Source organism: Carettochelys insculpta, chromosome 5 (genome assembly GCF_033958435.1).
Source record: "Carettochelys insculpta isolate YL-2023 chromosome 5, ASM3395843v1, whole genome shotgun sequence".
In the NCBI taxonomy this organism is placed as follows: Eukaryota; Metazoa; Chordata; order Testudines; family Carettochelyidae; genus Carettochelys; species Carettochelys insculpta.
The window spans coordinates 26,305,261-26,327,157 of record NC_134141.1 but is presented as its reverse complement, the minus strand read 5'-3'; the positions used below and the strand labels follow the sequence as shown (position 1 = coordinate 26,327,157).

The 21,897-nt window shown below is 44.8% G+C and overlaps 1 protein-coding gene across 2 annotated transcripts in view; it reads right to left on the bottom strand.

The window, feature by feature from the left end:
- The window catches only part of KANK1 (KN motif and ankyrin repeat domains 1), a 165,316-nt gene extending 143,682 nt beyond the window's left edge, over positions 1 to 21,634 (bottom strand). Inside the window, exon 1 of one of the 2 annotated variants that reach the window (XM_074994820.1) lies at positions 21,538 to 21,634. The gene's annotated coding sequence lies outside the window, so the exon portion shown is untranslated. Of the gene's footprint in view, positions 1 to 21,102; positions 21,259 to 21,537 lie in introns of those variants that run through there. The other variant, XM_074994819.1, reaches the window with a different exon arrangement.
- Positions 21,635 to 21,897: the final 263 nt, after the last annotated feature.

Genomic DNA, 21,897 nt, shown 5'->3' with positions numbered 1-21,897 from the left:
CCATTCTTTCCAACAAAGCGAGATCTGGTAAGCACCATTCTTTGCTACGTTTCTTTAACAGGAAAAAAGCCTATATTATATGCAGTTACAGGTTAGCTTTCCAAATCTACAGGTACACCTCACTAGCCTCCTGGAAACAACTGTGAATGTATACTCTGTTTCATGCACCTATTTCTCTGAAACTTTTTTCCTGAAATAAGTTATACAAAAACCACACAGGCTCTCAGAGATCCAAGTTCTATTCCTACCCTCTGAACCATGCACCCCAGTTAGAAAAATGAAGAAGTCTGTTAATTATTATGCGGGTACAAACAGTTAAATGACTGTATAGTTGAGTAAATGGGACGCTAGCAGTTTGCGTGCCAACACAGCCTTCAATGGGCTTAAATTACAGCAAGGAAAGTTTAAACTGGAGATTAGGAAAAACTTCTTAACTTTTAGGGTGATTAATTACTGGAATAAATTGCCTAGGACAGTTGTGGAATCTCCATCATCATTGGAGATTTTTAAGAACAGGTTAGACAAACACCTGTCAGGGATGGTCTAGATCAGGGGTGAGTGAACTTTTACATGTGGGGCCCCATTTTTCATCCCTGCAGGGCCCCCCACCAACCTGTCTAATCCAAACCAACCGAAATTTCAGTTATGTTCATATGAAAAATAACCCTTTCAGCATGTGTATGAAGATAAGTCTGTAGAATGTAAAAACTTTATGGATAAGAATATACATACAACAGAACAGTAACATATTTCAGTATTTTTAAGGAGATGGGTGAGCCTAAGACCCAGCAGCCAGTCATGCTGCGCCCACTCCCTACTTTGTGCACCCCTGGTCTAGATGGTGCTTGGTCCTCCCATGATGGGGACAGACTTGATGACTTTGAGGTTCCTTTCCACTCTAGGATTCTATAACCCATTTTACTATTAGACATTAAGGGACATGCGCTTCAGGACGGTGACATTCGTCTTATACTTTTGTAACATGGTGTAGAGCAGGGGTCAGCAACCCATCTGAGGCAGAGAGCCAAAATTTGACCTTTTGACCTGCATGTATGGTCCAAGGGCTGATGATACTTTCAAAAGTCACTAGCAGTCCTACTTACAACAGCTTCTTCCATAAATAAATAAGGTGCAGAGCTCTACTCTTTAGGCGGTGGTTGGTAGAATTGGCTGGTCTTTTGTTAATCCACAGGGCATGGCTTTGAGCAAGCTCCTGGCTGCATGGGGGAGGAGGGACAGGACTGAACTCCCACCTCATGTGCCAATGGAAATCAGCTCATGTGCCAGTCTTGGCACTTGTGCCAAGGGTTGCTGACCCATAGTATAGAGTCTGTAGGTACTACTATAATACAAATAGAAAACTAAGAAGGTTTTAAAAAATTAAAATAAAAAGGATGGGAGGAAGTGAAGAGCTATAGGCTATGCCTACACTAGAAAGTTTTGTAGACAAAACTGTGGTTTTGTAGACAAAACTTTGTCAACTGAGTGGATCAAAAGGTTGATCCACTTTCATGTGTAGACAGGATCTGTTGACAGAAGTTTTGTTGGAACATCTCTTCCAACAGTAACCTCTGCAGACAGATGATTCTAGTGTAGATGTAGCCATAGTGACTGTGCACACCATACCTATGTCTACACATGTATGCTACATCAAAATAGCTTATTTCGACGTAGCAACATCGAAATAGGCTATTTCGATGAATAACGTCTACACGTCCTCCAGGGCTGGCAACGTCGACGTTCAACATCGACGTTGGGCAGCACCACATCGAAGTAGGCGCTGCGAGGGAACGTCTACACGCCAAAGTAGCACACATCGAAATAAGGGTGGCAGGAACAGCTGCAGACAGGGTCACAGGGAGGACTCAACAGCAAGCCGCTCCCTTAAAGGGCCCCTCCCAGACACACTTGCACTAAACAACACAAGATCCACAGAGCCGACAACTGGTTGCAGACCCTGTGCATGCAGCATGGATCCCCAGCTGCAGCAGCAGCAGCCAGAAGCCCTGGGCTAAGGGCTGCTGAACACGGTGACCATAGAGCCCCGCAGGGGCTGGAGAGAGAGCGTCTCCCAACCCCTCAGCTGATGGCCGCCATGGCGGACCCCGCTATTTCGATGTTGCAGGACGCGGATCAGCTACACGTGCCCTACTTCGATGTTCAACTTCGAAATAGGGCGCTATTCCCATCCCCTCATGGGGTTAGCGGCTTCGACGTCTCGCCGCCTAACGTCGATGTTAACATCGAAATAGCGCCCAACACGTGTAGCCGTGACGGGCGCTATTTCGAAGTTAGTGCCACTACTTCGAAGTAGCGTGCATGTGTAGACACGGCTTACAAGAGCCATATTTAGCTAAACTTGGAGAGAGTTGCTACAGAAGCTGACAAACCTCAGCTGTAGCTCTCCTGGTTGCTCCACAAGAGTGAATGACTTCACCGATACCACAGTTTGACGGGAACACTGGTAATCAAGGCAGGGTAGCACAGGACCCTTCTGAGTAAGCTGAAGAAATAGCTTTCTGAGCAATTTGCTCTCTTGACAGAATCAGACTGAATGAAGACCAGACCCACTGTAAAAATTTTCACGTGCATGAGGAACCCACCCCTTCCCTTTCCCTTTCTGTCTTGGCAACTTGCTGCTCCTTCTAAAGGAGCAAAATATCACAAATCATCCAGTCTTTCTCCTTCCTTTTGGCACTATTTAGTGTTATCCCTTTTCTAACTTGTACGTACTGTTAACCCCCTTGTCCAGTAGCATAGGTCTCCACTCTGCATCACAAGTAGCAATAGGTTGACAAAGTTTACTAGTGACTAGCATCTCACCTCAAATGTTCTCTTCGAGAGCATCCATCCTTGCTGAGATCCACTTGTTCCTCACCACAATCAGGGCTCCTGATGCCCTTCCCACCTCACGGGCTCCACTTCAATCTGGGTCTACCCTCAGATGTGGCAGGCCCAAAATGCATGGCAATTTTGTGGAGTACACCAACTCCCAAGAATGTCTTATTCATCTGGCTTGGAAGAACACTCCCACTACCCGAGCACAGCAACCTTCCCGCTATCTAGAAGCAAAAGCACCTGTCCATCTAGAGAGGTCTTGTGGATTGTAAGGCTTGATAATAGCTCTCTACTAGGATCTGGGAGTGAAGAAAGGAAGTTGTGAGTAAAGGGGAGGCCTCTACCTCCTGCAAGTGAGGGGCTCTACCTTGATGAGACCTTTCTGGCATTGCAAGATACCGGTGTTGGCATGCTTCAGCTAGACCTTGCCACAAATGACAGCCAGCATTCCTACGATGCAGTTTAAGATGTAGCATTTTGCGGAACTGGGCCATCCACTCAGCGCATCTTCCTGGCACAGAGGACAGCTAGCAGGTTCAAAATGATATTGTCTTCTAGATGTAGTATCCAGAGGCACTGAGACCTCATACTAGGGTGAGTGAAGTGCCTGCTTCACAGCCTTTGCTGTGAGCCAGCTGGCCTTTAGCTCATGCAGTAGAGCACATGGCTTTAGCCCCTATGATTACAGGTTCAATCCCTGGGGCTGGCAACCTGGATCTGTTGGCGTTACACATATATGACTACAAGATTTTTTGGAATAGTCACATCATTCACTCTGGTGTCCTGAGCGTGCAGTGGGTGCAGTTTACTAGGTCCAGAACAGCTAAAAACTGCGCCACAGCACAAAGTCCCTCTCAAGTCCCAAATTCAATATCCTCTGTCCCTCGCTCAAAACCTCTGCTTCAAAATAACCCTCAAAGGGTATAAGTAAGTCTATGCTTTAGTCACGAGTACTTCTGTAAGAGCCATGGACAGGACACACAGTCAGCAAAAAGCCACAGTCTGTGCCCTGTCCATGACTTTTACAAAAAATATCCTCAACCAAACTTAAGCACAGGGATGGGCACTCCTGTGGATGCTACTGTTCTTCAAAAGTGAGGTGTGGCATTACAGGGCACCACCAATGCTCCTGCTGGGATAAGGGGGCAGCCTGGGGTCCCCATCACCACCACTGCTGCTGCTCCTGGGTCAGGAGTTGCCCAGAGCCCTGCCGCTGTTGCCAGATCACTGCTTTGGGGCAAGGCCTGAGACCAGTTGCCTGGGGCCACCCCACCAACAGACAGTGCAGTTGGCTTGAGGCTGCCCAGCTGCTTGGGTGGCCCTGGAGTTAGCACACCAGCCACGGCAGAAATCACAGAGGTCACTGACTCTAACTTTCTGGAAACCTCATGGAATACTCCCAGCCTAGTCCTAAGAGCGCCCAGTTCAGCTACTTTCTCTTTTGCACACCAATAGCTGAGGCACCAGAGGTTAAGTGAAGACCACACCCTCACCTTTGCCTCCTGGCTCACACTTGTTTTATCAATCCTTAGCACTTACACTCTTGATTTGGGCTGAGCAGGCTCTCCACATTTCTGGAGATAACCCTGCATGCACGTGGCCAGAAAGACATGCCCCAGGTCAAGACTTTGAGGGGGAAAAGCTTCAACTCCCATCTCCCACAAACACCCTACTTTCTGTAAAAAGTTTGTCACATTTTGAAATTTAGACATTTTCTAACAAGTTGAAGAAAATGCTGACCAGTCTCACACAACTCAAGTCCACTTGTGCCTCCCCACAGTTCAGCATACATATGCTCTGTGCAAACTCAACAATGCCTTTGGATTGTCCCAGGCACCCCACCCCCCGCCAATCTCATACTTGCATCCTGGAACGAGCGCTCACAAGCATCCGCACCCACACAAGGGTTGGAGGAGCAGGAGCTAAACTGCTTCCCCCCTTGTAAAATGGGGATTCCAGAATTTTGCAAAGTTGATGTAATTAAAGTTGTTTGCACCTGCTCTTTTAAGAGGCTCAAGTGCAGGGACTTTAAGAATAAGAAGCGTTGCCAACAGTAGGTAACTTGAACTGGAATTGTAAGTGTTCACACAAGAGATGATAAAGGAAATGAAACATCTTTATCCTTCAAAAATCATGACCTCTGACAGTCCACTGAGACTGCTGTATGAAATTAGTCATGTAAACTAGAGTAGAATTTGAACGAAAGCCAGAAATCATTCCCATGTCAAGGGCACTGGCAGTCCTCCTAAATATCAGACAATATTTACATTCAAGCCAAACCTGTGGTTTTGCAAATATGTTCATTCACCACATCAGTGCTTTGATCTTCTGACAAGTCACTTCCTGGCACAAGTTTAAGCTTACAAGGATGATGGACAACAACCAGCTGTCACAGTTGCAATGGGAACTAGCATTAAATTCCAGATACCTTGAGAAACAGGGTTGGGGCATGGGAAGAGTAAGGAAAGATAGCCTATTTGCACCTGCAGTCTGTGAAAACTAGGAGGGTTTTATACAATTAATTCTTCTCTTGGGACTTACATGATAGAAGTTTGTTATCAGGCAGAAAAGCAGTTGTAGGGAATTTTTCTCATCTGAGAATTACAGGGGCGGCTTTTAAAACACTGGAAAAATAAGTCCCTCCCACAACCTTTGTTTTATTCTTCAAAGTTCAGGAGCTACGTACTAAAGGCCTCAACCTTAGAGACAATAGTGCATTTTGAGAAACTCTGGCAGTGACAGACAAGAAACTGACTTTTGATTTGTAAGTGTGGGAAAGGTGAAACAAAGTTTATTCTGAATGTTGCTGTAGAACTCAATTTGGTGATCTTTTAATCACTAGGGTCCTGAACTTACATCTCTCTGTATAAAATAGCAAAGTGTTTCATCTCTAAATGAAAACAAAAAAGGGTTTTAAAAAGTATGCAAGACACAAGCTTTTAAAAGTCTGAATGAATAACCTGTTGAATTCATTTCTTTAAAGGAAGGGGTGGGTTTGTTTTAAAGTGTAAAATGGGTGCTTCCTTGACCCCATCCCACTAAAAACATGCCAGTATACCCCTTCACAGATGCTAACCCCTGCACATGTTGAATCATTCGCTCCTATACTTAGATACATTCATATTCTAATGTGAAACACCATGCGGATAGACAACTCAGACAGATGTCTTCTGGGATGACTTTTAAAGCACAACCAAGATATCCACACTAGTTTTTAATCTCTGAAGAACCCATAATTTAAGACGACCCAACATTTTATTGATGAAGGTGTTGAAAGGAATATTCCACAGAAGTCAACTGTTAAATAAATTTCCCTCCTCATTCTACCTTAAAGACTTTATGTTGACCTTTGGGGAATTTCATTCCACAAGCTCTTTGTTTCTCTCGTGACCAATCAAGGATCCTTATGAAACTAAGAGTGTTTATTCACAGGCTTCAAAGTAAAGCATTTGTTCTCTGAATGTCCTTGAATCTCTCTCTCTCTGCTGGCTGCACAGAACTAAATTCCTTACTCCCACTGGAGATGCATTTATAACTCTACTGTTACTTCTTACTTCAAGTGATCTCTGGTAGCCAGCTCAAAAAAAGTATTGCCAACTTCTGTCAGACACACCGCTCCCTCCCTCACCCCACCCAAAGTCCAATTGGATCCATATATTAAAATAAGCCACATGAGAAAAACTACACTGTGAAGTTCAGGGCAAGATAAATTTCTTTAGCATTTCTAACATCTTCTGGAAGGCTCTCATGGGCCGGTATTGTGATGCAAATCATTTACAAATCCCAAATGCTCCGAAGCCTTTCAGTTGGAATTAAAGTTGTAATTACATAAGTAACTTAGAGAGAGGGGGAAAGGAGGCTTGCCAGAACACTGACCAAAAGAGACACTCACACAAAAGCCAGGAAACTCAAGTTTAGGATTGCACTTAAATAAAAGCACAAAGTCAGACATTGGGAAGTATGGAAAAGGAGAGTCCAAGCAGCCTAAACATTTTCCACAGCCCCTGGTGCACTCTCCATACAAAGCAGACATTGCCTCAACATAAGTAAAAAAACTCTCCAATATGTGCTAAATCAAACTCCAGAAGACTGATCATGGCAGTGTCGATCTTCCATTTAGGGAAGACCTACTCTGAGGTCTGTACTTAATGTCTGCTCTTAACAACTCCAAGGTATTTTTTAATCTATCTAAAAACAGAGGTTTTAAAAAAGATAAAATGTGACTCCACTCCCCCCCACCCCATACACCTTCTTGCCTCTGACCTGGAATATGTCACACTGGCCAAATATTAGGCACTTATGCTCATCTTTAGGAACCTCTGGTGGGATATTCAGAGGTACCTAGGTAACTTTGGAGGACAAGTTCTGCTGACTTCAAACAGCACATCCTGATGAAATATAGCTTGGTCCAAGCACTTCAGCTGTCTTGTCAAAGAACAAACCTACCAGAAACTGATTCCAATTAGAGCATGGGATATTTGCTTATCCATTTAGTGTTTTGGCTTATGTTATTCTCACGGTAAGGATGTTCATGAAGCCCTAGACTTATTTTTAGTTCTGATGAGCAAAGTAAGTGTAAAACTTATTAGAGAAGTTCTGTGTAAAGTTTTGAAGTTCTACTAGCAATTGGAAAACCAACAAGAGAACCACTTACAAAAGCATCCACTTACCAAATTAGGGTAATGAAATAGGAAATAAAAGAACTAGCAACATAAAATTCTTTTTAGCCATGGCTTTTATCCACCTTCAGGCTAAATATCTTGGGTAGTGCATTATTTTAGAACATTTCAGAAGAATATCTTTAAAAAAAGCAATTTACAAACTTCCTACAGAGCATCTTCATGACCAGTTGATACTATGTTGAACGAGAAGACTATAGCTACCTAAATAATTCCTCCATACCAGACAACTAGAATCTTCCTACCTACCACTCCCCATTTAGCCCTGTTTCAGTGTTAACACTAACAGAAGGAGTAACATTGTACAGGACCCTGTTAACATGAAACAACTGTGGCGTGCTGGTTGTGTGAAGGCCTCAAATACAAAACCACTCCCCAATGACTCACTTCTTACCCAACTTGCTCAATGAACACAATTCTAGAACCACTGTAATATAAAGTGACAGCCTGATGTCAATAAAAGAGCTATTCGGAGAAAGGGAAAAATACCTTGTCATTGGAAAGTTCACTTTCTCTTCCCAGCTGGCAGTTGTGGGACACCGGTGTGCAGTGCAAATAGTCCTGGCTCTCTTCCATTATTTCCTGTTATAACATGTCATTTCATATTGTTGATTCAGAGTCTGACTCCCCTCCCCCAGAAGCCTCTAGTGCCTTCACTTCAAAAGCAGCAACAGCTGCCAGGCTGTCACTCCTCCTCCCTGCACTTCAGCTCACTAGCACGTTGTAAGCTACTCTGTCAGTCCATTGACCTCACGTGAAGCAGAAACAAGGCAGATGTTTAGAACTACCTTACATTTGCTCCTGAGGACAAGTGAGCATCTTGGGTTTCCCTGTTCTTTGCCCATTTGTCAAAGTTTAGGCTCCAGGAATTTTACTGTTCAGTTCCAGGGGTCCTTTCAGCTAACAGAGAGCACTTGATCTGAACGTGATTTCAAAAAAATATTTTTCTTCTTGCCACCCAAAAGAGGATTCCCTACAGCAAACAATGGAGCCTGTGCAGCTGCTGTCTTCTCTTGGGGGTTGCGGGGGGGTCTGGGAGAGAGAAAGAGACTGGACAATCCTAAATAGTGAAAAGAAAATGAGAACTGCTCTTAAAGAAATTCACCTGACTACTAGGATGTTGTGATCTCAGACAGCTTGATCTTGCATTAATTCTAGCCAATGAGAGTCACTGAATGGGACCAGAACTAAGTCTGGTGTTCATGAGGGGTGGTGGAGACACCATCACAAGCTTCAGGACTAGGGCTGTTCCTATCTTTCCCTAGCCCAGTTTGTGGGGCATGGATTGCTTGTGAACACTTATTTCCACAGCCTCGCGATTAAAAAAAGGAACCTACCAATCTCAGTACATGCACAGAGATTGTTTGTTTTTTACATTTCTCCTCTGTTGCTAGAACAGAGAGGCCTACAGGGAGTCATGATAGGCTAAAGCATGAAAAACAATAACACAAGTATCGTGAGGGTTTTGTGAGCGCATAAAATGTAATAAATATCTATAGTGAACCCTAAAACCATTTCTGGAGTGGGAAAAGGTGCACCACGATTGGGTTTTGTAAGTGGACAGGGCAGAGACTGATTTTCCTGTATCTTTGAGGTGGCACCCACAGCAGCCACAGATGTTCCAAGCTGAGCCACCTATCCATCCATCAGCTGACAAAATGCCAGTGGCTGCCTGCATCTGGGACTGTATTAGCACTCTCACCTAGCCAATGAGAGTCACTGGCTACCTTTGGTGCAAGTAAGCCAAAGGTGGGACACATTACGAGAAAGAAACTCATAGCAGACAAGAAATATTTGTGAAATATTCTGACACTACAGGCTGAACCTCTCTAGTCCGGGACTCTCTGGTCCAGCAACTCCTGTGAACCAGCATGATTTTAGTTAGACGGATGTCCACGTATCACACCCACTTATCAGAAACTATATATATATTCTATTTTCTCCCACTGAAGTCACTACATCCCAACATATGAAAATCCCACCACTGACAGCAATTTTGTATGTGTCAGGCTCTTAAAATTGGAATCAGCAAGTTCCTAAGAATTTCTAGAGAACCTCAAAGTTAGCCCTGTGCTTTCTAGGGGACTGAGTTATGACCAGCTGAAAAGGCCTGGAGTTAAGAAGGAAAACCCCTTCCCAGCTTGCTACCTAGAAATTATAATGCCTAAACATTTGGAAGTACCTATCCCTATTGGCATCTCTTCGCTAAATGATCTGAATTCCTCAGAGCACTGGTGGAGATCCTGCAGCCCGCAAGCTGCATGCAGCCCATGGGGGTTCAGTGTGTGGCCAGCAACACACATTGTTGACCACTGTCTATGCACAAGGTTGCAAGATTCCACTGGTTTACATCCGCATAGTTCTTTTCCTACTAGTATTACTAAAGCAACATGCACTTAAGGCCAGGGCACATGTAGTGAGGTATATGCCGATTGCACAGACATTGACTGTAAAAGCTGTGCTCTCCTTCTACATCCAATCAAAGCACAGCTAAGGGTCAATCAGCATACCCCATAAATTCTAAGTGCACAGAGGTTGTTAGCAAAGCTATCTTAGGAGACCCTCTTGGTGATGACAATCTTGCAGCCCACTCACTGGCCTAGGCTGCCCATCACTGCCTCAGAGACAGATGCTATTCCATTCTACTTCCCAGGGGGAAATCCAGTCTGAGAACAGCTTATGACAAAAACAAATGCTACTCAGCAGACAAATGAAAAGCTGGAGAACGTAGAGCTGTCTTACAAATTTTATTGGAGGCAGAGAGAGGGAATTTGAAATAAAACTTTGTACACAATAAAAGAGTGTGAAGTGTCTAATGATGAGGGCCAGACTAATACAACAAACAAAAGTTAAAATGCGTTCAAGGTTCTAATTAGTCCAGCCATTTCTGTATTGCTGCGGCATCCTTTTTGCGTAAAAATTGTGCCGTGCTACCACAAAACCAAAAGCTAAGTCTGTAACACTTGCACCAGAACCCCATCTATAGAGAAGGTTCATCCTAAGAGAAGCCCGAGTAGGTACACCACACCCCACCACATGCAACTATGTAACAAGTCAAAACAAAGCAGCAGCTTAAATTTCAGGGTTAAGATATCAAACCTGAACAAAAAGCACCTGAGGCTATAAATTTCAAAATGACAAATCTTTGCTTAACTGGAGATAAACTGAACTCAGAAAGATGCCAGATTCCAGTAAAGGATTCATGACCAGTCATTCACTCTGTTCAGATAATGCAGTAGGCTTTACCTCCAAATACATTTTCTACTTTGAAGAGAGAACAGTAAGGTCTCAGAGTATGTGAGGGTTCCACTCCATGCACCCTCGTGTAAACCCAGATTTTGAGCAAGTTGGGGTCTGGCTTTTTCCCTGGCAGAACACATGTTCTGCAGCTGGGGAAGCAGCAGAAAGATAAGCCCTGGGGTGTGGGGGCAGTTGGGGAGGGTTAAGCCAGGTGGTGGGCTGGGGCTGTGGGAGACGAGCGGGAGGTGGACTAAGCCTGGGGTGGGTTAGGGGTTGAGTTGAGCACAGGTGGTGAGCTGGGCTGGGGGGGGACAGGAAGTTGAGCCGGAACCACAGCCATGTCTGGGTGGTGAGCTGGCAGGGGTGTTGCGCCAGAGCCGCGTGGGGCAGGCAGGCAGACAGCTAGCTTGTGAGCTGGCAGGGGGGATCGCCCCAGAGCCATGCGGGGCGGGGGAGGGCGGCTTGTGAGCCAGCAGGGGGGTTGCACCGGAGCTGTGTGGGGCAGGGGAGTGCAGCTTGAACCAGAGCTGCTTGCAGGTGGTTTAAACCAGGCCTGGGGGGTGGGGTCAGGGTCAGACACCTAAGAGTGGGGTTGCGCACTCTGCATTCGCATACTCCGAGACCTTACTGTAAGTCAAACTAAGTCCCTTCCCTCTCAACAGATCTTCCGCTTATGTCTTTGTCATATCGGCTTGGGGAAAAGCAAACTTCGACTTCAGATTGGCGCTGCAGAGCAAGCACAGCTGTGCGAAGTGCCTTGTATCCTGGTTTTATGAGTCAAATGATGGTTTCTTCACGGTGTCACTGAAGAGAATGAAATGGAATGGAGTGCAGAATATCCAAACTACTAATGAGATATAAATGAAAAAAATCCTCATGGGGACTTCAGAATGCCAGTTGAGTCTGCAGAGCTGGAAGACAGTAACAGTAGAGTACCAAGCCTCTACACTTCATTCAACAAAGAAAACCCCACAAACCTGGAAATAATTGAGACACAAAATGGAATTTCACAATGCTGTTATCGTTAACTATAACTGAGTTTTTGTTCTTTTTGTTAGACCATCCAGATACACTTTTCCAATAGCCTGTAGTATTTTAATATTATATTTGAGAAAGTTTGATTTAAAACTCCCACATAAATGTGAAAATAAATCCTCTCTGTGGGTAGGGATTTCCACAAATCTTCCTATAAGACGAAAGTGATTCTGAGCAGCGCTGACAGGCTCCGAGGAGAATGCTCGCTCACCTGGAAGAGCAAGGGCAGCCATAATGCCTTCCTCCTATTTCCTAACTAGAGAGAGGAGCTTGGGTTCTTCTAGAAAGGCTCTGCATCATCATATGCTGACACAGCACAAAAGGCTAATATTTATAGATAGCTAACTATTGTATGCAGAGTTTTGGTCACAGCTGGCCCAGAACAAAAATCCTCAGCCACAAAGAAGTTTAACAGAAGCTGAGGAATCACATAGCCATGTTTATGCACCTAAACAAACACACCTAACCTTCAATACCTCCTCACTCCAGGGGTGGGTGGGAAGAATTCAAACCCCCTAGCTAGGTAAACAATTGCAGTTTAAAATAAATAGAACACACTGAGCAAGGAGAATTGAATCTGTAACTCTACCTTCCCTTCACAACCTACCCCAAAGCACCAGAGTTTGACAGGAACAAGAAGCCATGTCAAATTTAATGTATATAAATAAAATAAAATTTAAATGAAAGACCTATTCACATCCCGACTGAGCCACAAAACAGTGTTTTTTGTAATGGTTTCCAAATCCTAAATCAGTCCTGGCTTCCTACAGCTCACGGGAATAGGGGACTTGTCAACAGCTCAATGTGCAGCTGTGGTCAAAAAAGAATAAATGAGATGCAGGAAGAATGGGATGGAATGGAAACAATCATAACACCATCATATAAGTCAGTGGCGCAACTCACAGTAATGGTCTGTGAAGAATGGGAGACTCCAGTCTATGAAACTAGAAGGAAGTTCAAAAAAAGGCAACAAGAATGATCCAGGACACAGGAAAAAACTTTCATATAAAGAGATAAATTTAAAACATGGAGATTATTTTAGGGGACAAAGGGAGGGGCCTGATAAAAGCATAGAAAATAAGTAATGGTATAGAAAAGATAGATCTCAGAACGCAAAAAACAAGGGATGATCAATTTAACTGGTAGTAGAAAATTAAAAATTCATGAAGAGGAAACAGGGATTTCCCCAAACACAGACTGTGGAATTCATTGCCACATTAAATCATTGAGGCCCAGGATTTAGCAAGATTCAAAAGGGAATTAGCCATTTATTAGTCTGGGTTACCAAAAGATTGAAAGGAATTAAACTTCATGTTTTAAAGCTTAAATCATCATCTACTCATTAGAAATTAAATGTGAGACCAACAATAAGGGATAAATTACCCCAGGTCTTCCTACAGGCTGCGTCTACACAGGCAGACTCTGTTGACAAAACTGGGCTTTGGTCAACAAAACTCGCTGAGTGTCTACAAAGTTTAAGTGCTCTGTCAAGGGCTTGTCAACAAAACTCAGCTGTTCAGCCAGCAGCATTACACTTCTCCCCGATCAGGTGTAGTGCCTCTGCTGACAGTGTGCCTGTGTAGGCAGTTCTGTCAACAGAGAGGGCTTCCGGTTCCCTGGGCAGCCCAGTTTAAGAGCTTCCAGTCAGCTGTTCTGTCGACAGATGGTAGGGTAGTCCAGCAGCTCTCTGTCGACTTAGTGGCTTGCTCTTTTGAGTCGCGTTTATGTGTAGGCACAATCTGTTGACAGAGGTAATGCCGAGGTCCTCTGTCGACAGAGGCTGCCTGCATAGACATAGCCACAGTGAGGTTCTTACACCTTCCTCTGAAACATCCGGTGCTGGCCACTGTCAGGCACAGGATGCAGAGGACAATATGCCACATGTCTGATCCATCACGACTATTTTTATGAACTGGGGAAGGGAGGAAAATGCTGCTTTGGCCCATAAGTCATTTTTGCACTACCCTGTTCAGTTGCCATTTCCCTTGTCTCTTATAACAGAGCTGTGTCAGTTCCCAGGCTCCCTATTATTCCTCAGATGACCATGGCTCCACAGCAGAGATACAGATCAGCCAGAGGTTTTGGTTCACTAGCCGGGCCCATGTTCGGGGTGGTGGTCCTGGACAAAGTGTAAGCCAGCTATAATATCTGTATGGACCTCCCTTCCCCATGTGACAGAAGTTTATGAAATTGCTTACATCATCTTTAAGACTGCTTTACGTCATCAGTTCAGCTTAAAGTGACCTTCCCAGAGGCAGTATTTGGCCCATAGACTAAGGCTCTGGCCACACTACAGAGCCCACAGTGCTGCAGCTGCACCAATGCTATTCCTACTGCAGACGCTCTAAGCTGATGGGAGAGCGCTCTCAGGTCAACTCAATTAATCCACCCCTCCCCCCAACAAACGAAGGTAGTGGTGTCAGTAGGAGAAACTCTCCCATCAGCATAGCACTGTCCACAACAGCGCAAAGGTCAGTGTAACTTTAAATCACTCAGGCAAGTGGCTTATTCATACCACTGAACAGCATAAGTTATATTGATCTAGCCGTAATATAGTCAGAGCCTGAATCTTTATTGCCTTCTCACCACTCATATCCACCCACAAAATTTTAACAGAGTTCAGTGCTCTTGCAAGAGAGTCAGTTCTTTGTCCAAGTGTAGTGTGGTGTAGTGCTCCTACACACAGCATAATACACACTCTGCCCCCACTCTTGTTAGGATAGACTAATTTAAATCAAAACAATACAACACTTATTTTAGTCATGGTTTAAAGTAGCAATCAGGAAAACCTGCCTTAAAAAAAATCACCGATTTTAATCCTGTTTTTCACTGGTATTTGTTATTTTCCTAAAGAAAGGAAAAATCCCACTGGTTAGTAATCATTAAAATATATTGAACTGCAACATTTTAAAGCTTTTTTTGAATCAGTTAAATACCTTTACCTTGAAAATACTGATACCTGAAGGAAAAAAAAAGTATACTCACGAAGATATATCAAAATATATATTGTATTTAAAAGTGATGGATTTATTAATAGTCAAATATCTGTAGATAATGAACTGGTAAATTTTTTATGATTACCATGGTCTGGCTAGGTTTTCAAAGTTATCAGGTGCCTTAGGAGGATAGCACCTAACTCCCATTCATGTCATTCCAACCCCCAACCTGCTCAGGCACTTTTGGAAGAAAAAACAACAGCTGCCTACTTGCACATTAGGCACCTAACATGCCAGAGCTTTAGAGTTAGTAGATCTCATCCTCTTCATTAAGAAAACTGCATGAGGTAAACAAGCTTTCCTGCTTTTCAGCTCATCAGCAGTTTCTCCATTTTTTGCCCATGGTAACCACACTGAAATCAAATGTGACAAAGGCAAAAGATTTTCTGCACAACTGGAAGTACTTACATTTGGAAAAACGTAAATGCCAATCTCACCCCATTGTAAAGAATGAAATTAATATAGATACTTAATGCAGTGTATTAAATTGTGACAGTTATAAACTTTGAATGAATCTGAAATTTTAAAGCTATTCCTTCCAATTCTGCATATAATTAAAAAGGCAGCAACCTTTAACTCATTAAAATTTCAGGAGGACTCACTTGTTTAAAAATTCATAAATAATTTTTAATTTACAAAGTTTACATGTTAAATTTGATATTATTTTAAACAGCTTTCTTTTAAAAATAAAAAGAGTATTTAAATAAATACATCAGATTTTAATAGCAAAACAATCATGACTGAAATCCACCCTGATTCTAGTGCTGATCACACAGACAGAAGCAGCCATGTCTGCAGTACCAGTGATGCACAAGAATGGGAGTGGAAACTAAAGGCTTATCCCCATGGTCTCATAGCATGGACTACAGCATGGGTCAGAAACCTCTGGAACATGCACTAAGAGTGTCACACAAGCCGATTTTCATTGGCACCTGAAGTGGGAGCTCAGCCTCACCCTCCCCTCTTCTCCCAGGCAGCCAGGAACTTGCTGACCGTGGATTAACGAAAGACCAGCAAATTCTACTAACCACCACCTAAACGGTAAAGCTCTGCATCTTAATTTACCAATGAAGCTGTTGTAAGTAGGACTATTAGGCTGGGTCTACACTTGCCCCCAACTTTGAAGGGGGCATGTTAATCAGGGCAATGGGAGATTATAGACAGGATACATTTTTGAAAGATAAGATGTAATCAAACACAAGTTACCAGTCTCATCATCAAAAACCATGGGCTCAGTGCCCCTTGGTGTCCGAGGCAGGGAAATGTAATTGCATGGGCCTGCGGTCTGCTACCTGCGGGTCCAGAGCCTTCTTTGTGGCTCCCAACACAATAATTGCAAAGTAAAAAAAAAAGCCCTCCTGATTACTGTTGATAAATGGTACAAGTCTAGAAGCCCAAAAATGAACAACTCATATCTAAATAGCAAACAATGTGATCCCGAAACATTGAATAACTCCCCTTAGCTTCCTCCAGAGAGGAGGTAGAAGAGTAAAAGTTAGGAGGACAGTGGTACAAACACACAAGTGTGAGGAAATAGAATATGTAAAAAGTTTGTGAACATCCCACAGCAAACATGTATCACATTACAAATCATTGTGTGTGCGCTGTTCTTAAAACAGGGGTTACAAAAAGTTTGGTTTGATGTTATTTATTAAGGACCATCTCATATTCACTTGCATTGTGGCTCTTGAATTATTGAGTTTTGTACTGAATAGGAAAAATGGCTCTTCCTGATACTTTGGTTGCCGGCCCCTGCCCAGGGCTGTACGGGAGGTCAGATTAAATCTGGCCTTAAACTCTACGAATCACTAGCAAAGCTCAGAAATTCTCTCTCACCTTTGATTTGACTTGTAGTATAATATAAGAATAGTTTCTGGTCCTAATAACTCTTCTACTCCAATTGGTTATACTGATATTGCAGAAGGGATTCACTTTTTTAAAAACTGAAAGCCTTTGTTTGATTATTCCAGCTCATGTAGAAAGCTGAAATGCACAATATCTGTTTTAGCTACCTCTCAATACTGTCAGAAGTCCAAGCCGAGCTCCCTTCTGAAGTACCTTTTTTCCCCATGACATTAGGTCCTACAATTTGCGAGAAAGTTGGAAAATATGATACAACTCATGTAGGCTGTATCTACACTAGAGAACATAGTCAACAGACGGGGCCTTCTCTCGACATAACCCAGGGAGCGTCTACACGCATAAAGCATTCTGTCAGAGTCTCTACAGAACTCTGAATTTTTCCTCAACAGTGTTATCCCTCAAAAATTTGAAGAGTATTTGTAGACACTTCTGTCAACAGAGAGGGCTTCTGGTTCACCAGGCAGTCCTGTTTGCAGAGCTTCTGGCCAGCCAGTCTGTTGACAGAGGGCAGGGCAATCTGACTGCTGTCCAGAGTGGATTGCTCCATCAATCTGCTTTTGTGTGTAGATGCACTCTGTCAACAGCGGGTCTTTGTCCATGAAAGCTTATGCTCCAAGATATCTTAGTCTAGAAGTGCCACAGGACTTTTTGTTATTTCTGTCGACAGAGTTTGTCTCTAGTGTAGATGGAGCCATAGGGAAAAAGAAAGGAACATTTTTGAGGTAATCTGCATAAAGCATACATGAAATCGCTTCTACAAAACAAAAACACAGTCCTGTAGCTCTTTAAAGACAAACAATACGATTTTATTAGGTGATGAACTTTCATGGGACAAATCCACTTCTTCAGATCTGGAAAATTAAGCTCATTACCTAATAAATTACATTGCTAGTTTTTAAAGTACTACAGGACACCTTTTTTGTTTTATGAAGATACATACTAACATGACTACCTCTGTGAGACCAATCGCTTCTAGTAATTATGTTAATTGCTCATTCCTGACATGCACAATCATCCTCCTTTTCAGGCCCTGGCCTTCTGACAGCTGGCGCAATATAAATTTACATGTTTTCACACGTCAATTTATAGCATCACTAATGGGAATAAGAGAGCACATTGGGACTCCACAGCTGACAACTCTAAGTTGTCTCAATTATGCCATGAGAAGTCTAAAATGCTTTTCTACACCACTGCCAGTTACTCAGCCACAAAGAGACACTATTAAAGAGACTTAAAATGAATTATGTGCCATTAGAGACAAGTACACTGAGAGCCTGATCATCAATCTATATGGTTATTTAAGGCACATTTTGGTTTCAAAGGGTAAATGAGGGTTATAAAAAGTAATATTTGATTAGTCATAGTTTCACAGGGTTTACTTAAAAATAAAAACAATTTTCAGCCAAGAGGCTCTTCCTCTACTTATACATACTGCAACATTTTAGTTTAATTAACATGGAAACATTTTCACCACTAAGTTCACAACAAACAGTATGCTAACCATTAGGCCATAGTAAACAAATTAATAAGTGCTGGATTACCTTACCACAACCTACAAGTAGTTACAATATACAAGAAGTTTATCAGCGATACACACACTGCTTTAGAAACTTACAAGACAATCTACAAGGCGCTGTCTATAAACAGTTTAAGTGGTCCTGATCAGCACACACATGGATGTTTGAAACTTTCACTAAGACCCATAACTCAGTTCTACTAACTGACCAGAAGGTTCCCCTGTCCCTGTTCCACAACAGTTGCTGACATCAAAATAAATTTGCAACTGTTCCCACTTAACAGCCTGTGCTTTGGCAACCAAAAAGCACACAGTACTGCCTACTTTTGACAGCTTCTCCTAGGCTGCATTAGAGAGACCCCACATTGGTTACAAAACAGATGCTTCAATCAAGAGTTTTAATTTCACTTCCCACATTTATTATTTAGATGTATAATGCACAGCATGAACAGAGACTTGTAGGTGTTCACGTTTAGAAGCCAAAAAGCGGGAGAGAGGAAGGAAGCTGTGTAATGGATTGGTCTCATTTAGAGGACACTCCTAGATATGAAAAACAAGGCCATTCCCATCAGTGCAAATAAACATTCACAGTGATATCTGTCTAGTCCACGTTTGCTGCCAGGCCACCCAAGAGACCTAGGTTTAATGTCCCATACAAAGCCAGATTCTATTGTCAGTTACCCTAGGATAAGTCCAGAAAAACTCATTGGAAGTTAACAGGAGTTACATGTGTCTAGACCAAAACAAGACTCAGATCCATGTCTGTTACCTTAGCTTGGAGTGCTACAGAAGCAATATGCTTCATCTAGAGTCATCATCAAGTACTGGTAACAACTTCAACCTGTCTGCCAGTTGAGTCCCAGTCACCTTCAGGTCCATGCAGTGTAACAGTTTAGACAGTGAAGAGGAGTTACTTGTCAAATCCTGCCCGAACACATGGAAGGTACTAGATGACATACTGGAGGCATTACAGACCCACAGATGTGATCGTTCGGTCTCTCTCTGAGGCTCTAGAGAACACCCTTGTCACATCCTGGCAAAAGGTGGGCTCTTATTTGCAAATCTTCCATGCATATTAACTGAGTGCAGCTGAGTCTTGCATACTTCATACTGCATTATCTTTTTCCTCTACCCCCGGTAAGTATCCCTTTCCTCACATATGTACACCTCCCAAACCACTGTTCTCACCCAAAGTTGCCCAATCAGAAGAGGCTTAAAAAGTGTGACAGAGGTACAAATAAATCTGATTTCTCAATTGCCAAATTGGCACACCACTTCTCAAGTACCTAAGACCCAAGGTTATTGACAAAGCGCAGGAATTGCCAGACAAGACATTCGCTTAATTAAAACATTTCAGGAGAGCGCTCATTTTAACTAAAAACCGACAGCATAACAGGCCTTAGCTTTAGAAGAGAAAAATTGTAAGTCAACTTTTCTTAGCAGGGCAGTCACAGCGAAGCCCTATCTAGACTACAGCTTTAAAGTGCACCTGAAACACTTTTTAAACAAAATGCTTTTAACACTGCAGCTCCACCCCCTATGTTCAAAAGTGCCTGGTGATACCTGGTGCCTAGTGAAGAGCCTGATTTTTAGCCTGCTCCTGCCCTGTGAAAGTCAAGCTCTTTTAAGGTATCTCAGGCCAGGTTCCAAAAATGGGGGGGAAGTTACTCAAGACTTTTGTAAAAGGCACTACAAGCTTAACAGTGGCTTAAACTTACACATAGAATGCCAGTGCTGAGGAGCAAAAAAGCCACTATCCTCCCCCGCTCAAGAATCACTGTGATACTGAATCCTCCAAGAAATCAGTTAGAATTGGTAATTTGAGGGGTACTTGGGGCTTGCTGATTTTCAAATATGTAATATTCCTTTTCATGTTGTGTCCATTTCCCCTACTCGGTTTGAGCGGAGTTTGTCTCTGCCAGCACTTCAGACCAAGGATTGACTCTGCATGTGGGTAGCCAATGGTGAGCCTCACAGAGACAGAAATAAGCAAAATTAAGTCAGTTCTGAGGAGGACTAGTATTCTAGTCTAGACTTACCTGGGCAAAACCTCATCTTTACTTAAACACACACAGGCCTGTGTTGGAATCAACATTTAACAAGTCAGATATCTATTTAAATGCAATTAAACATCTCTGGAGGTGGGGCGGTAATTTTCAGCAACCTTAGATTATCAGAGAGTGGTCACCCTCAAAAAAAATTTCCTAGTTATAGAGCTGTAGGACTCACTGAATCTGTGCTTGTTTTAAGTTTGTATCCTAGTCCGACCCTAGAGGCCACACCTCCTGCCATAGCCTCACCCCTTCCCACCCATCAGTCCTCATTTGCATGAGCATTCAAGACCCACCATAGAACTTCCATGCCCAGACATGGCCTGCAATTTGCCCACCCCCGAAACCCTTTTGAACTGGCCCAGAGAGCTAACAATGGCACGCGCCGATGGCCTGTCTCCACTAAAACTCAGCTTTAGTGGCAGCGATGACAGGAATATGGAGCTGAGGGGTTGGCAGGAGCCCAAAACACCTGTGACCTGAATGTCCCATCAACGCTGCACCGAGGCTCATGCTGTAAAGGAGTCCCCGGAGGGGCTCCCAGGTGGGTCTGGTGCTAGATCAAGGCTCTGCTTCAAACTCTGCCTCCGGAGCCACCTCCACCAAACTTCCCCAAGCACTTTCCCCTGCAACTGGCAGCCCTTCCCAACCCAGCAGAGGACTCATCTCCGGCCCTGAGCTGCTACAGAAACGCACCTCCATGTACCCACAGGCTCCCAACAAGCCCTCTACGGCAGACATGCCAGCATGCTCCCAGGCGCTGGCTCACTAAGCCCGCAGCTCCCCGCAGCCTGTCCCTCCCACGTGCACCCCCGGGGCCAGCGGGGAGGTTCCAGTCCGCCCCGGCAGGTGAACACCGCGGAGCCCCGCCAGGCGTCACTCACCTCGGCCGCAGCATCCGGCGCTCCAGCGCCACGGCTGGCTCCGGGACAAAAGCCGCCAGCCCGCGAGGGGGGAGCCGCCACAAGCGGAGGGCTCGGGAGCGGCCCCTGCCTGCCCACCGCAGTGTGGAGCGAAGGGGAACCGGGCAGCCCCCGCTCGCTGCCCCCTCCCAAAGGGGGCGTCCCCCGACAGCCAACTCAGCCTCCCCCGCGGCCAACGGAGGGGACCAGGCGGCGGCAGCGCCACCCACCCCCGGCGCCCGCGCGGGGGAGGGGGAAAACAGCGGCCCCGGTAGCACAGGGCGGCCCGATCCTGGGGGCCGAGGCGGGGAGCGTCTGGGGATCGGAGCTCACACAGCCAGCGAGCCCGGCAAAGTTTCCTCCCGGGCCCCCGCCCCCCGCGCGGGCGCCCCCGAGCCTCCCAGCCGCGCAGCTCACCTCTCCGCTCCGCTCGCACGCGCGCCTGCAGGGCCCTCCCCCGGCGGGACGGCTTCCAGCCCCAGCGGCGGCAGCGCTCCCGGGAGCTCCCCACTCCCCTCTTCCCCGCTCTTTGTACAGCGAGCGGCGGCCGCCCGCACTGCGGCTGCGCGCTGCCCAAACTCCGCCGTGCAGCCCTCCTGCCCGCTGGGGGGAGCGGGGTCTGGGGGAGCGCCCGCCCTGCCGCTGCAGGCGCTTCGCAGGGGGCAGAGTCACCCGGCTGAAGAACGAGCTCGGGGCAGGGCCCTTGGAACCAGGGGGGAAGGAACGAGAGCGAGGTGGCCGGAACGAGGGCTCCTTACATCTGCCACTGCCCTTCCG